The sequence below is a fragment of the Perca fluviatilis genome, chromosome 2 (genome assembly GCF_010015445.1).
Source record: "Perca fluviatilis chromosome 2, GENO_Pfluv_1.0, whole genome shotgun sequence".
NCBI lineage: Eukaryota > Metazoa > Chordata > Actinopteri > Perciformes > Percidae > Perca > Perca fluviatilis.
In genome coordinates, this window is record NC_053113.1 from 429,361 (window position 1) to 445,011 (window position 15,651).

The 15,651-nt window shown below is 41.0% G+C and overlaps 1 protein-coding gene across 1 annotated transcript in view; it reads right to left on the minus strand.

The window, feature by feature from the left end:
* il15l (interleukin 15, like) overlaps positions 1–15,651 on the minus strand; it is a 52,172-nt gene that overhangs the window by 20,188 nt on the left and 16,333 nt on the right. The window lies entirely within an intron of this gene.

Sequence of the window (15,651 nt, forward strand, 5' to 3'; positions counted from 1 at the left end):
GCCTATGTCCTCATAAATCCCCTGGAGTTTAGAACACCAACACAAAGAAAGAGGAAGGGGACGGACATCTGGAAACGGACATTCCTGAAGAGGAATTTCTGGCAGAACGAGAGCCATCCCGGAAGTGGATCGTTGTGGGTATAGACTGGGCTGACACAAACCGACCGCTAACGAGGGGTCAAGGGGTCATTTGGGAACACACACACACACACAGAACATCTGGATGTCTGAACTGACAAATTATATTACAGGGAATGTTTCTATTAGTGCCGATACTTCCACTGTGAAAACTATCCAGAAGCTGAGTGTTTCAGACTGATTCAGGATCAATTTACTGCGAACGAATACAGGTTTCTCAAGACATTGGTTGCAAGCTGAGGAAACAACGGTTGCGTCTGTACAGGTCACAGACTGTATAAGGTATAGGTTTGTAGAAGAAGTACAAAGAGAGAGAGTGCAGCAGGACAATTTAGCAGGACATTTGGTCTGTGCGCTCCACTTCCCGTCACCTGAGGGCGCGTGCCGGCTGCTAAGTGACACGCGAACAAATCACTTTCAACTACTTTCAGCTAATCTTCTCCACCCCATGCACCACCTAGCCTATGCAATAAGAAGCTACTCTTTTTATATCCGTGTCTTATTCGGTTGCATGTTTTCATACATAAAGGATCTTTACACACAAAATCAGAGCTGAATACTTGATGTTGTTATATTTTTAGTGGTGGTTTAACAGGGTTGTTGATCTGGGTCTTTAAGTCAATTGTAGCACACCATAGTCAACTTAATTCCAATAAAACCGAATCAAACGTAATTTTGCACAAAATAGCGGCTAGTGAAGATGCTGAGTGGCTAGTAGCTTTGGAAAACTAGTAGCCACAGTGGCTGGTGAGCAAAAAACTGAAAATGTTATGTTACGTTATGCGAAAAATAGCTGCTACATGTGACATGTGTTTGTGAAAAGTAGCTTTTTGCTACAAAAGAAGAAAAAAAAACTCTGTTATATTTCTTTTGTATTTATGTGGGCCTAAATATTTGGGAGCATGCCTATGTTCCCACAGCATTATGTTCCCACATTTCTTTTTTTCAAGAATTTTTTTTTTTTCACTGAAATTTAGGCCCTATGTTCCTACATTTCTAAGATTTCTTTCAAAATTAGGCACTCTGTTCTTACATTTCCTTTTTCATAAATTTATATCAGATTGTATCCCCCTTTCTCCCAATTTGGTAGCCAATTACACCCAACCTATTATCCAGTAGGAATGGACTACAGATGGAATGTATCCCTAAACCTAACATAGGCCTAATTGTAAGAGAAATCTTAGAAATGTCGGAACATAGCGCTGACCCCAAATATTTGTAGGATAGTTATTCACACGCTTTGTGGGACAGAGATTAATTTCATGTTGTTTTTTTTTACAGTTCCATCCCTTCCTGTGGCAGGCATAGCAAAAGTAACTATGGGGTTGCAGAGCTTAGGAAACAGTCAACAGAGTGTGACATCATTTCCTGTTGGAACCCATTTTTTAACCTTGGTCCGAGATTCCGTGTGACATAATTTCTGCCTTTGATCAGTCAACATATACATGAAACATGTTGACATTTCACACTTGTTGAACTGTTGGTCAAATACACACACACACAGAGACATCTGTCTGCAACAAGTATTTATTTTACTGGCAAAGCTAAAGAACATGGATATCCAAGAAGATAAAGTAAACTCAAAAGACCTTCCCACGCAGGCCGAGATCTGCTCTGGAGAAACCCGCCCGAACAAGCGGTCGTTTTGGAAGACAATCAAGGGTTTCTTCAAAACTAAATCCAAAAGCACCAAAAGCAAAGTAAAGTAAAGAGGAGTCAGATGAGGAGTTTTCAACCACAAGTGATAAGGAACCCCAACTGGACAGCTCTGATGTGAATGATGAGTTAAATGATGCATTCAGCTCCCAGGAATCAGATAAGGACTCTGAAAGCAAAGGCGGATCCGACAGTAAAGACATCGACTGGAAGCAGGGGGAGTCTAGTGAGGAGTCAAGCAGTCAAGTCGTCACCAGTGGATCAGATAATGACTCTGGAAGCAAACAAGAGTCTCACAATATTGAGTCCATCAGTGAAGTTATCCACTGTAATCAGGGAGAGTCAGATGGTGAGTGGTCGACTACAAGAGACAACGAACCGGACAGCTCTGAAATGAATGGCGAGTCAAACAGTCAAGCCGTCATAAATGGATCAGAAAACAACTCTCAAAGCAAAGGCGATTACGTCAGAAAAGACCTCAAGAACAAGCAGGGGAAGTTTGATGAGGAGTCAAACAGTCAAGTCGCCACTAAACGATCACATGACTCCCAAAGCGAAGAAAAGTCTCACAATATTGCGTCGGTCAGTGAAGCCGTGGACTGGAAACAGGGGGAGTCAGATGATGGGTCATCGACTACAAGAGACAACGAACCCCAACCTAACAGCTGTGATAGCAATGGCACAGATGGACCACGAAATGACTCAGAGAGCGAAGGGGAATCCGACAGTGAAGCCGTGGACTGGAAGCAGGGGGAGTCGGATGAAGAGTTGAACAGTAAAGTCATCTACAATGGATCACATAATGACTTAGAGTCCCACAATATCGATCTCGACTGGGAGTGGTGGGAGTCCAATGATTTATTCGTCACCGATGGATCACAAGCTACCTGTGAAAGCGAAGCCGATTCCACCGATACCGGCATCGACTGGAAGTGGTGGGGGCAGGATGATGACTTCGGTGATGTATGCAGGTTCCTCCAAGGCGAGTCCCTTAACGACATATACAAGAAGCAGGGGGAATCGGACGAGAAGACGGCAACTACCGGTGACCAGGAACAGCAGCCTGATAGCTCTGATGTGAATATGGATGGGTGGACGGCCTACCGGGCCTTCAAGGCCTCGGAGGCGTCTCAAGTCTACAGTATATTCAGGATTCAGAGGCCAAACTATGATATCTGTGTTTCATTAGATGGTATGTGAAACCATTAAAAATGAAAGTGGCAAACAAAGGGCAAAAAAATGAAATCCATATGCCTATGTCCTATTCTCATGTTTAAAATGTATTAATTTATTCATTTGTTAATTCTCCTGTTGTTCTCGGGTCAAATTTGACCCTTTTTCAAAAAGTTTATATATCAGAAATTTGTTTTTTTTTCAACCAATCTTGTCAAAAAGAAGTAACGTGCATGGTTCCATACGACCTAAAATAAACGTTCAGTTCATTTCTTTAATTAAATTTGGGAGTTTAATTCAATTTTGTAGCATTTGAAGAAAATAATTGACAAATAACGTTGAAAAAATGCTTAAAAAATATCAGGGATTGTCATATTTTGACCCAGAACACTAAAAAAGTTGCATAGTCGATGGGAAGACAACTCAAGGGTTAACAGCCAACAGTTAAAACAATGTCAAATAAATAGACTTCGGTGCGTTAAGTGGGTGTATGTATGCTTTGTGTCCCTACTGCTGATAAACGGCACACCTCGCTGCACATACGATGGAGGAATGGATGAGATGTATGTGTTTGGAAACAGATACAGCGGTGGAAGTATTCAGATTTTTTACTTAAGTAATTGTGGTGAAACTACAATGTTAAAATACTCCGTTGACAGTAAAAGTCCTGCATACAATATATGTATGATTCAAGTGTTTTATTTGTGACGTACACCAACATTATTTGTAGAGAAATGCAGGGCGGCATGTACAGTACCTGAGGTGCAACAAAAGTAACTACTTTGGGGCCTTTTCTGTTAAACATTTACATGCTTCCACAGGCTCAGATTATGGAAAACAACATAATGAGTTTACAATTACAATTAAGTAAGTATGATGGATTTAAGAACTTATGTTTCATCAAGATTTGGCAAAATGTGTCCATGCTTTTATCTTCACATCACTCCAGTTCTGAAGTCTTTACACTGGCTTCCTGTCTCTCGGAGAATTGATTTCAAAACACTACTGTTTATAAAGCACTGAGTAGTTTATTTCTGATCTGCAGTTATAATATAAACCACCCAGACCTCTCAGGGCGTCTGGGGCAGGTCTGCTTTTTGTCCACCGAGTCAAAACTACACACGGAGAAGGAGCGTTCAGTTTTTATGCTCCACATATCTCAAAAACAGGATGCTGCAGGGCCCCTGCAACTCTAACTTCTTTTAAAAGTACACTGTGTAGAGTTTTAAGTATTTTATTAGCTAAAATAAATGTCATATGTCCTCATTAGTGTAAAAAGACCTCTGCCAATGATCTGATTTATCCTTAAGTCCTTAACACTATTTCATTATCCTATTAAGTGAAGAATTTCTTATCTGTATTTACATTGGACGGGGCAAGGCTGCTATGAAAGACATGACTATCAGACAATTTGCAAGACATTACAGTTAAATAGGTTAAAAACTTTAAACTAACACATATCAACATTTAACTTCCCCAGTTGATTACTTACTAGACATGTATTTTAGTATTACAACTTTTCCGAAATTCGTATGTTTCAATATTTCTTTATTTTTTTTTATTTAACCTTTATTTAACCAGGAAGAAACTCATTGAGATTAAAAATCTCTTTTTCAAGAGTGTACATGCAAATACAAAATACACAAAAACACTAAAAATATAAAACAACTGAAACAGCAAATCCAGAGTCAACCAGAATCCCAAACACATCAGGTAAAACATCTACAGCCAGATGTGGCTGCCTCCAAGTCAAACAACATTCTCTTAAAAGCGACCAATGAGACCAGTTCAGTAAGTTTCAGGGATTTCTGTAACTTGGCAGAGGGAGCAGCAAACTTAAATGCCTTTTTCCCCAGCTCAGTTCTAACCTTTGGAACAAACATAAGGAAAAGATCCTGGGAACGAAGATTGTAAGTCCCAGTACTGTTTACACTGATATAGGTCAGAAGGTAGGATGGAAGGAGACCTAAAATAGCCTTGTATATGAGAGTGTGCCAGTGTTGAAGTCTTCGTGTTGATAAAGAAGGCCATCCAACACGTTCATATAGTTCACAGTGGTGAGTGAGGGCTTTCATACCAGTGATGAACCTCAGAGCTCCATGGTGTACAGTGTCCAGTGCATGTAAACTTTTAGACGAAGCATGCATGTATAAAACATCACTAAAGTCAAGTACAGACATAAAAGTGGCATTGACCAGCCTCTTTCTAGATTCGAACGAGAGGCAGGATTTGATTCTGAAATAAAACCCTAATTTAAGTTTTAATCTTTTAGCTAGCTGCTCAATATGAAGGTTAAAATAAATAGATTCATCAATTAAAATACCAAGATATCTGTACTTAGATACACATTCAATTTTTGTACTATGAGAAGTGAGGATTGAAGGCAGATTTGATTTAAATTTTGAATTTGAAAAAAGCATGACTTTAGTTTTATCTGCATTTAAAACAAGTTTTAAATCATAGAGATTACGTTGAAGCGTGTTGAAAGCAAGTTGTAACTGAGAGAGGGCCTGGTCTGCGGTGGGTGCTGAGCAATATATTACAGTGTCATCAGCATAAAAATTAAATTTTACGTTCGACACATTGGCCCTCATTTATGAAACGTGTGTACGACCTAAAACAGGCGTACGATGGGCGTACGCCGATTCCTACACAAAGCTCGGCATTTATCAATTTGAACGTGAGCGTAGGCTGCGATCAAATCTCACGTCTGGTCTGAACTCGTGTACGCAAGTTTTCGATTCAGTGTGGACTTGCGGTGCGGCATATAATCAGTTTAACAGGAGAAGGAGAAGTCATCAGTTGATCACGTGTCAGCAATGGCAGATCTGGCTCTTTTAGAAGACCTCTATGCGCCGGTCTGCAACATTGTTTTAGCCTGTGGGGTTCTGCACAACATCGCACAGGAAAACACGGTGCCATAAATGTAGCGATGGAGCCAGATGACCTGATGCCCAGAGAGAAGTGTCCAGAACAGCCCCAACTGGGGGCTATACGAAGGAGACAGGATATTATTCCTCACTTTTAAAAGGTAGCCTATAATGTTATGTTTGGCAATGATATTCAATACAGGAAACATGACGATGCACAACATTTTTATTTATTCTTCAGGTTTTTGTTTCTCTTTCAAGTGAATGATTTATTTCTGCCATTGATCGAGTAATTTCGGCTTGTTTTTCCAGCCCCTCTGCTGTCAGGAGACAGGGTCGGGGTGGTGGTCCAGCACGTGGGGCGGAGGACAAGCGCTGTCCCTCAGCTGTTGCCTCGTTCTGACTCATGAAAAAAAACAGGAGTGAAATAAAAGACACTGCATAAACTCCGCTACCGTGTGTTTATTTAATTATAGGTACAACTACATGTAGGCCTAATAGATTGCAATAGAAGCCTGTATATTACTATTAGGACTATAGAAAAATGTGTCAAGGATGTATAAATTAAATAGGCTAAACTTCAGCTGGAGTCCGATTTATTACGGCAACACTGTTGAACGCATCAGTGATCTCCTTCCATTCCTTTCCTTTCTCCAGCCTTTATTACCAGTTTTCAGGCTGACAAATAGTACACACGTTAGTGCAAATGAACCGGAGATATCAGGGTTTCAATCTCCACCTCTGAAAAGTTCCGCTTCTCAGCCGGATTACGTCTCGCCATGTCGTAAATTGTAGGGGCGAGGCCTCAAAACCGAGAATATATTGGGGCGTGACATTTAAATGACGATCGTTTCCAGCCGCCGCATTTATCAATGTACGACCATTCTTACGCTCTGATTGGTGTGATACGAACTTTTCATGAATCCCACGTGAAGCCTGTCGTAAGATGATTTCTGCGCTCATATCTGCGCTGGTTTCTACGTTAGGTTGATAAATGAGGGCCAGTATGATCAATATTATTGATGTAGAGGATGAATAACAGTGGCTCCAGGACTGACCCCTGAGGCACACCTTTTGTTATTTTTACGTAGCGAGAAGTGCTACCCACCGCCTCAACACACTGAGTTCTATCTGTAAGGTAGTTAACAAACCAGCCAACAGTTTGTTCACAAAGCCCAGCCCTATACAGTCTCTGTTTAAGTACTGTGTGGTCCACTGTATCAAATGCCTTCGAAAGGTCAATAAAAAGGGCTGCACAATGCTGCTTGTTGTCCGTAGCTTCAATAAAATCGTTTAAAACCTTAAGAGCTGCTGATGTTGTACTATGCCCTTTTCTAAAACCAGATTGGAAGTCAGATAAAATATTATGACTATTAAAAAAATTCTTTAACTGATCACTGACAAGTGATTCTAGAACCTTGGCCAGGACACAGAGTTTGGAGATTGGTCTGTAGTTATTTAAGATCGAAGGGTCACCACCTTTTAGCATGGGAACCACAAAGGCTGATTTCCAAATGGGAGGGATGTCATTTGTGTTCAAGCACAGATTAAAAATATTGGTTAAGGGCACGGCAATAAAATTCCCTGCTAGCTTTAAAAAGTAGGGATCCAGTTTATCAGGACCTGCGGATTTAGTTGCGTCCAAGTGCTTGAGGGCTTTATTTACTTCTGAAGCAGTGATAGGACTAAAACTAAAAGACTGGCTAGGAGGATCTAGATCAACAGTCTCAACTGTAGAGGAATAGTCATGCTGGGAACTGACTGAATCAAATAAAAATCCTGAAGCGATGAAATGTTCGTTGAAACAGTCAAGCATTTTGGCCTTGTCAGTGACTTTTTGAGAGTCCATCACAATACTACTTTCTGTTAATGATTTGATAGTTTTCCAAAATTTTGACAGGTTATTGAGGTTATGAGTGGTCAGCTTTGGCTTTTCTAATTTTAAGAGTACACGCATTGCGCAACTGTCTGAAGACCAGCCAGTCAGAGTCCTGATTTGATTTTCTGGCTTTTGCCCATGCAACATTGCGCTCATGGAGGGTAATTTCTAAGTCAGATGAAAACCAAACATTGTTTCGGCCTTTGACTCTGTATTTCTTTAACGGAGCATACTTATTAATTATATTGGTAAACCCCTCATAAAAAAGGCTCCAGGCACTTTCGGCATCTGTACTGGTGTTAATTTTTTCCCAATCGTAATTTGATCAGTCATTAAGGAATTCTTGTTCTGAGAAGTGCTTCAGGTTACGCTTGACTATAATGTGTGGTTTGGTTTTAGGAATTTTGGTATTTCTGACTGTGGTGATGAAGCAGTTGAGTACTTGTGAGGAACATTAGTTAAAATCACGTCTATTAGGGATGATTTTTCCGGGTTTTTAAAGTTTGGCTGTGTGGGACTGTCAACAATCTGAAAGAGATTTAATGAGTCACAGTAAGCTCTGAAATCATCAGATGCTGGTTGCAACCAGGTCCAGTTAAGATCTCCAAAGGCTACTAATTCCTTAGAGTTAAAATCTGAAAGGAGTTGCATTAAGGAGGGCAGAGCACTGCTGACAGCTGAAGGTGTCCTATAACAACCAACAACCTTTATATTAAGTGATTTAGAGACTTCGAGGTCCAAGGCTAGGAATTCAAACAGTTTGACTATTGATTTTGACAGCAGTACATTAACTTGGTATTGATTTTTGATGTAGATTGCTACACCCCCACCTCTATTTGGGTGATCACTCCTAAAAACATTGTAACCAGTAATATTAATTACTTTATCTGAAACCGATTTACTCAAACAGGTTTCAGACAAGACAAATACATCAGCGTCTGTAGAGTGCGCCCAGATGTGCAACATATCCATTTTAGGAACAAGACTGCATACGTTCAAATGAAAGAACCCAAGACCAGATCTTTCTTTAAAATCTGCCGGGGTATTAAAACTTATAGGGGTATCTGGGCCTGGGTTGGGCTGTACATTCCCTGACATCAACAGTAATAAAACAATTAAACATTTGTGCTTAAGAGTTTTCTTGTACGATTCGTTGCTTCTCTGTCCAAAATTGGAGTCTTGTAGTACACCAGAGATAGTGGTAAAGTTGTCACATAAAAACATGGTACTGGACAAGCAGACCAAGTCAACAGAGTCAGAGGGGAAGAATAGGGGCAGAGGGAATGGTGCGACATTAAATGAACAGCAAACAAGGCATTATCTAATGCTAACATTTGGTGAAATGTACAGACTCAAAAAGACATAAGTGTATTTTGGATGTTTTCCCCCTAAAAGAAAAGACAGGCTATGGAAGCAGAATAGCTCAAAAACTGAAAAAAATTGTGGTTTTGCCAGTAATGTTTCCCCCTTAAACAGCCTTGGCGCTGACATGTGCTATAGGCCTATAAATAAACTTGCCTTGTCTTACAATGCACCGTTTCATTCTGATAAGATGAAAATCATTTCAGGCGTGCACGTTTTGTATGTTTTCACTGCATTGAATGGGCGTTATCAGTGCTTATCAGCCTCATAGATGTTGGTTGGAATGGGTCTGCTACACCTACTAGTATGTTCAAACGGCCGTTTACACACTTTAACTAAACGTGCTGGATCGGGACTGTTGGCGTCACTTTTGACGCAGTTAGGTTTAGGAAAAGATGGTGGGTGGGCTTATAAAAAGGTACGTTTCAGTGACACGCAGTACAAGAACGGGACAGTTGGGTTTAGGTAAAGAAGAACGGGACAGTTGGGTTTAGGTAAAGAAGAACGGGACAGTTGGGTTTAAATAAAGAAGAACGGGACAGTTGGGTTTAGGAAAGAACAACGGGACAGTTGGGTTTAGGTAAAGAAGAACGGGACAGTTGGGTTTAGGTAAAGAAGAACGGGACAGTTGGGTTTAGGTAAAGAAGAACGGGACAGTTGGGTTTAAGTAAAGAAGAACGGGACAGTTGGGTTTAGGAAAGAACAACGGGACAGTTGGGTTTAGGTAAAGAAGAATGGGACAGTTGGGTTTAGGTAAAAAAGAACGGGACAGTTGGGTTTAGGTAAAGAAGAACGGGACAGTTGGGTTTAGGTAAAGAAGAACGGGACAGTTGGGTTTAGGTAAAGAAGAACGGACAGTTGGGTTTAGGAAAGAAGAACAGGACGGTTGGGTTTAAGTAAAGAAGAACGGGACAGTTGGGTTTAGGAAAGAACAACGGGACAGTTGGGTTTAGGTAAAGAAGAATGGGACAGTTGGGTTTAGGTAAAAAAGAACGGGACAGTTGGGTTTAGGTAAAGAAGAACGGGACAGTTGGGTTTAGGAAAGAAGAACAGGACGGTTGGGTTTAAGTAAAGAAGAACGGGACAGTTGGGTTTAGGAAAGAACAACGGGACAGTTGGGTTTAGGTAAAGAAGAATGGGACAGTTGGGTTTAGGTAAAAAAGAACGGGACAGTTGGGTTTAGGTAAAGAAGAACGGGACAGTTGGGTTTAGGTAAAGAAGAACGGGACAGTTGGGTTTAGGTAAAGAAGAACGGGACAGTTGGGTTTAGGTAAAGAAGAACGGGACAGTTGGGTTTAAGTAAAGAAGAACGGGACAGTTGGGTTTAGGAAAGAAGAACAGGACGGTTGGGTTTAAGTAAAGAAGAACGGGACAGTTGGGTTTAGGAAAGAACAACGGGACAGTTGGGTTTAGGTAAAGAAGAATGGGACAGTTGGGTTTAGGTAAAAAAGAACGGGACAGTTGGGTTTAGGTAAAGAAGAACGGGACAGTTGGGTTTAGGTAAAGAAGAACGGGACAGTTGGGTTTAGGAAAGAAGAACAGGACGGTTGGGTTTAAGTAAAGAAGAACGGGACAGTTGGGTTTAGGAAAGAACAACGGGACAGTTGGGTTTAGGTAAAGAAGAATGGGACAGTTGGGTTTAGGTAAAAAAGAACGGGACAGTTGGGTTTAGGTAAAGAAGAACGGGACAGTTGGGTTTAGGTAAAGAAGAATGGGACAGTTGGGTTTAGGTAAAGAAGAACGGGACAGTTGGGTTTAGGTAAAGAAGAACGGGACAGTTGGGTTTAAGTAAAGAAGAACGGGACAGTTGGGTTTAGGAAAGAAGAACAGGACGGTTGGGTTTAAGTAAAGAAGAACGGACGTTGGTTTTAGGAAAGAACAAGGGACAGTTGGGTTTAGGTAAAGAAGAATGGACAGTTGGGTTTAGGTAAAAAGAACGGGACAGTTGGGTTTAGGTAAAAAGAACGGTTGTTTCGTGGTTTAGTAAGAAGAATGGGACAGTTGTTTAGGTAAAGAAAAACGGGACAGTTGGGTTTAGGTAAAGAAGAACGGACAGTTGGGTTTAAGTAAAGAAGAACGGGACAGTTGGGTTTAGGAAAGAACAACGGGACAGTTGGGTTTAGGTAAAGAAGAATGGGACAGTTGGGTTTAGGTAAAAAAGAACGGGACAGTTGGGTTTAGGTAAAGAAGAACGGGACAGTTGGGTTTAGGTAAAGAAGAACGGGACAGTTGGGTTTAGGTAAAGAAGAACGGGACAGTTGGGTTTAGATAAAGAAGAGTGGGCTTATAAAAGGTACGTTTACGTGACACATGGGACAACAACAGCACAGTTGGGTTTAGGAAAATTGTCTCTCTACATACTACTCTCTACTGTTGTCTCTCTACATACTACTCTCTACTGTTGTCTCTACTACTCTACTCTATATACTACTCTCTACAGTTGTCTCTCTACATACTACTCTACTACTCTACACTACTCTCTACTACTCTACACTACTCTCTACTGTTGTCTCTCTACATACTACTCTACTACTCTACTCTATATACTACTCTCTACAGTTGTCTCTCTACATACTACTCTACTACTCTACTCTATATACTAATCTCTACTGTTGTCTCTCTACATACTACTCTACTCTATATACTACTCTCTACAGTTGTCTCTCTACATACTACTCTACTACTCTACTCTATATACTACTCTCTACTGTTGTCTCTCTACATACTACTCTACTCTATATACTACTCTCTACTGTTGTCTCTACTACTCTACTCTATATACTACTCTCTACAGTTGTCTCTCTACATACTACTCTACTCTATATACTACTCTCTACTGTTGTCTCTCTTAATACTACGTCATCTTACAGCGCCGCATAGCTGCTGCTCTGCCCGGTGCGTTCCATACAGACGCTGAAGGGGGATTTCTACGTCGGTATCTGATGCTGACAGCCACTGCACCAAGCGTCCATATTTCACGCGTTTGGAGTGAGAATGGGTTGTAAACGCAAACAAAACTAATGTAACTTGGTTAGGTTTAGGAAAAGATTGTGGTCTCGGGTGCCCATTTTAATTCACTGATAACATTTGAAGCGGGTTTCAGGGCTACGTGTCAACAGGGTCAAATCTTAACAGTAGATGCATAAGTTGTATTTTGCATTTCATTCCAGTCCTTTGATTTACCTACATTAGAAGTAATGCCTTTCCCAAACAAAATGTTTGGTGGAAACAGACTCCAGTTAAACACTCCTCTGCAAATTCCAGGACTGTTTTTGGTGGGAAGCGTTGCTCCTTAATACGACATATATCATGTTTTTCTGAAGAATTATCTGCTCTGACCAACAGTAAATAATCTGAATTTCATTTGAAGCGTAGGAGGAAAAAGAAAAGAGGACTCGTCATGTGTCATCAAGAACAGATAAAAAACAAAATAGAGCAAACAGCATGATGACTCATCTTTCTTAGAGTCTTAGTGGACGGTTAAGGAGAAAAGACATATCTTTTGAAACTAAATACTGAGGAAATGTTTGAACGAAGGTAACTGCCAAGTTGCTAAATGGTATGAACGTATCAAATTCAGTTTTTAGCCAAGCTAGCAGCATGAATGAAGAAAATGTCCGTCGGTCCACTTGGCTCCACACTCAATTGTCTCAACATCTGTTCAATGTATTGGGATGACATGTTCATCATTCATGTTTCCCCTGTGGATAAACTGTAGTAACTGTAATCCTCTGACCATTACATAAGGTCAACATGTTGTAACCAAGGTTTTATTATATTGCCTAGTCTCCGGTATGACTATAAAATTTTAATAAAAACACAGGCTTCCAATGCAGGTGGAAGGTGTGTAGTTTTTTTGATTCTCGGCATGTGGCTGTTTGCCAGAAGACACATTAAGTTTCTAAAGAAGCTGGAGGCAGCCAAAAAAAAAAAAAGAAATCAATAAAATCAGTAGTCTGCAGGTTTTCACATTACCTTTTGGTATCGCCTCAGCTCACTTGGAATGACTCACCTCACTCGCCTCGATGGAGGTGATGCTAAACAAAGTCCCTGTTGGCAGGTATCGGGGAATTGTTATCATAACGAAAAACCCAAAAAATGCGAGTAGATTCGAGGTGAGTCGAGCAGGTACCATGTGATGGAAAAACGGCATAACTGGTTTTCGTATATTGTGTTTACCTAGCAGCAGTTGTTGCCTGTCTCTCTCGGCAGATTCGTCACACAATCACAAACATTACGGCCGATTTTCAAGTCGCATTTCTACTGCAGCGAATATGAATGTATAAGTGAGCACTACATCGCAGCCACCTAAACAAAATAAATGTAATAAAATGCAGTCATTGCAAGTTTGTGTCGAGCTGGTTTCGATCTGTCGAGAGCAAAAAACACATGTTCTTCGGTTACACTTTACTTGAAGGTATCTACATAAGAGTGACATGACGCTGTCGTGAACGTGTCATTAACATTATAAACAAGTCATAAACGTCTATGACATAACTCTTCTTTTAGTAAGTGTCATTCGGTTTTTGTCATGAGAAGTTAGGGTTAGGGTTACAGTACAGATCCATTTTTGTGACTTTTTAATCAGAATGGAAAACTGGTATGCGAGTAGAGTAGACACACATGCTTGCTTAATTCGGAGCAAAGCTCAAATAACACTGTATTGCAAGCACGTTTTGCACACACAGAGGTATGTTTAACTATTCAATATATGCCTACACAAAATAAATCTTTACTGTAAATCATTACGTCCATGCCTTCAGAACTTGTGGGTAGAATATTACCACGCGTATTTGACTTTGTTGAGTTGTTTTAAATCAACCCAAGCCTAATACGTTACCTGGATGTTGACATAGTTCATTAATACGTGACTGGAAGCAGGAGAACCTGTCAGGAATGCGAGGCTTGGACCCAAAAATGCAGAGTAGAGGTATTTTATTAAAGGTGCCCTGCCATACAAAACCGTTTTTACTTGCATCTTTTTGAAATATGTCAGGTCCATATGTGTGTGTGTTATGTGGTGAATGTGAAAATGAACTGGTACCTCCTCTGTCAGCTCTAGGCACTGAAAAGAAATAAGCAGAGAAATCAGGCCAATCACAACAGCTGGTAAGTCTGACATCATACTGCCTGAGATCATTACTATACTACAATTCACCATGACGTCACAACAATAGGCTCGTTCGAGATGAGCCATATCTGCGCAGAATCGATCACCGGCGATCGCCCCCCAATGCATGCCGGTTAGATTTGTGTCCGACTTGATCCTGACTTGCTCTGACGTCATGCACATGTGGGCAACGATAATCTCACGAGACCAAGGCGGCCGCAGTTCTGAGACGCAGGTAGCGCAGTTGCTTTTCACCAACTGCAAGAGCCAGGCGGACGCAGGCGGACCCAGTGCATGCTGGGAAACGCTGGCCTCTCAGCTGATCGAACAGCTGATTGTTTCAGAATCGACTTAACATGACGTTTTATATAAACTTTTTTATTGATTTTGAATCGGAGGGATTTTAACTGCTATTTGTCTGATTTAAAGGCTTATTCTGTACAGAACACATGTTGTGAGGCTGATAGTTATGTTTAGAAGTCAGAGAGACTAAATCTGTTCAGATTACGGATCATCTACAGTCTGTTGTTTATTAAAATCAGCAACAGATCGCATGTAGAGAATTTTGACAGCTACTCTTTCATAATAAAATCAACTGGAGACTGTGTAGGAGCTGATATATGGGTCTGATAACATTTTATTAAATCGGAATCGGACCACAGTGTTTGTGTCACTTCCTGTTCAGCCTGAAGGCTGCTGGAATCAGCTGGAAAACTGTCCGACTTGAGAGCGGATTTTTGTCCCCGCCCCCTGCTGCTGCCGCCTGCTCTCGTCTACTTTACAGGCGAGGCGCAGTTCATCTCGAACGAGCCTAATAATAGACGTTGTTCCGGGTGGCAAAAGCCGAAGCGGTCCTTTGGCAACGCTAGTAAATTGCTTGGAAGGGAGACCCACCATCGGCAGTAGCCTAATTTACATTTCAACAGGTAAGTTGATTCAAAAACAGACATGCTGGAAATTCAGACATAGTTTACATGATAATTGAGGGACTCATTAACTAATTCCGGAGATAGCAATAAATGAAATCCGTAACCTTGGATTAGCAGATGGTAGTAGACTATAGCTAGTCTACCATCATTTTTAAATGAGCCTCAGCCTACTATTAAGTAGCTAGTTCTTTTAGTGACTGTTGCTGTTTGACTTACAATTTGTTAGGCTTTGGTAGATGGTCTATTTCCTTGTTATCTAACTAAAAAGGCTGTGATCGTTTTCTGTTGCTCGGATCGGATGGCACAGACGTGAGCTTTTTACGGTGAAATGGATAGCGCGCTCTAGCCTAGCGCTACTCTGCACTCAAACTAAACTCGCGGTGATGATGAAACCAATGTGGTACACACACACAACTAGCTATGTTTTTAAGGTAAAGGTACTTTATTGTCACATTGCAGTGGGCAGCCAATCACAGCGCCCGGGAACCAACTCCAGATCTGAGCCAGTGGCTTGACCAAGGACACTGACTGGAG